The following is a 2,328-nucleotide window of genomic DNA, read 5'->3' on the forward strand; positions in this document are numbered from 1 at the left end:
ATTTTTTGATGGGGTTGTTTATTTTTGTTGAGTTTCATCAGTTATGAGCACATCATTTTAAAGTGAGTGAGTGGAGGTTTTAAAAACTTTAAAATACGTATTCTTTCAGAGAATCTGCAAGATTTTAAATGAGGTCAGCTAAAACTCTGAGATACTGTTTCCTTCCTGTTTAGTTGGGAATTCAGTTTAGTCAGAAAATAGATGGAAATGAAGAGAAAGGTCATGGGTTTTCAGCTCAGGCCATAGAGGGTTTTTTCTTCAAACTTGCATCATATTTGAATTTGCATACCTTCTATATAAAACTTCCAATCCTGTTGGTCTAAACCAAGCAAGCCAGAGCAAACTTTTCCAAACAGAATTCAGATTGATGTTCGTCTATGTCTGAAAGCTAGAATTAAAAGGGCACTCTTAGGCTAAGATTTTAGGCTGCTCTATAATGTCAGCTTTCTTCATACATTGCTCCAAAGCAGAAAAATACTAAAAAAGACATATGCCAAAGTCTTAATTGTTACTTGAAATGGGAAGATGATAACAAAAGTTATTTAATGAACTCTTGGCAGTTATGCATGGGTACACATGTTTTTATTAAAGTATTTGGAACTAGACTGAATGTCAACACAGTAGTTTTCTTTTCACCATTTATATTAACACATCGAAGTAAAATTGTAACTGAAATCAAGGAAAAGTAATAAACAGTGCCAGTGAGAAAATACTTTTATTCATTGGTAAGTTAATTTACCCACAGAAAGTTCTCAAATTAGAGTCCTATCTCAATTCTCTCTAACTTGATTAAAATACCTCTTTTCATTTCTAAGGGAAGTTCCCAGTCTTTGAGGGACTTTGTCATTCTCATGCAATGTGTGAAGTGACCCTAAGTAATACATCAGCTAAATGAGTTACAATCAGAAGTATGCTGGCTTGTGGGAAGTCTAATTATAGTCAAAACCAGGAGACATGAGGGCTCAGAAGTGACCTGTTAGATGTAGTTAGAATTCCTGCCTCCTACCATACTGCCTGGCTTGTGGAGAGAAAAAACTGGATCCATTTTCATATTTTAATTATAATACTGTATGAATTAGATTGTATGAATGACTGAGTGGTGGCTCAATCATTAAGCTGAATTAAGTCACTAAAATGAACATAAGGGTAGATAACAACCAGTCCTTGAAGGCCTCCAGGATTCAGGCAGGCCTGTTGACTGGCTATACACTCCTTTTGGCTAGGAAAGCCTATTGCTTATGAGATTTGCTTTTCTGGATATATCTACTTATTTGGCCTGTTTCCTTATTTATACATGAGGAGATTATTTCCTATTGCACAGAGCTATTGTAAAGATAAAGGAATTAATGCAAAGTCCTTAGATCAAGGGTACATTGCTTTATTCTTTCTTCACTCTCCTCAAATGGCTTCTTTTTGTTCAAAATTTCCACCCTTATGCCCTATCCTGACTGTCAACTGGTGATTTGCTTTAAATTTCACTATGAATCCACAATCAACCAGAAGAGAACGTCCATAAAGTCCTACCATCTCAAACTCAGTGTCTGTCTGTGTGGTCTGCCTCCCTCCTGGTATCGTACACAGGAACATTAGGCCTCCTCTCTTCCGTACAAGACCACCATACCAGGAACATTCTTCCCTTTTTCCTATGTCATCATTTCTGTAGTGAATTATGCTCATCAGCACATAAACAAATTGCAGTTTACCCTACCATAAAAAGATAAAAGGATTCTCTTTAAAAAAAAATAATAATATAATAGTTTATTTTTACATCATTTTGTGCCTTTTTCCATCTCAGTTGTAATCTCCGTGGGCTTCCCATCACCAAATTACACATGTGCCATCACCACAGGCCAGTGCACTTCCCTCCTCTCACCATTTTGATCCCATTCCCCACTTCACCTCTGTAAAATGTCTCTGGTATATAGCTGTTCATTATTATTATTTTCTCGCCTGGTCTAAAAGGACCCTCTCTTAACTCACATTTACCTCTGGCTATCACTCCATTTATCTCTTTCTTTTAGAAGTAAACTTGCAAAAAAAAATTGGTCTATTCAATTTACATTTACTCTTTTCTCATAATAACTTGAAACACTTCTGTCAAGCTTTTGTTGCTGATCAACTGGGTTCTTGTATTCTAGCATTGAGGAGTCATCACCGACAGTGGATGGATTAGCAAGTCAGCTTTATTGCAAGAAAGACTCTGGACAGCAGGAGGGGGCACAAGGGAGCACCCCACTACTGTTGGGGTAGTTTTACTTTTATAATCTCTCATACGAACTTTCCCCTGTTCTGGTAATTATCCACTACTCCCCTTTGCCCATTGCCCCA

Source organism: Condylura cristata, unplaced genomic scaffold (assembly GCF_000260355.1).
Source record: "Condylura cristata isolate star-nosed mole 26May11 unplaced genomic scaffold, ConCri1.0 scaffold00023, whole genome shotgun sequence".
NCBI classification, from domain to species: Eukaryota; Metazoa; Chordata; class Mammalia; order Eulipotyphla; family Talpidae; genus Condylura; species Condylura cristata.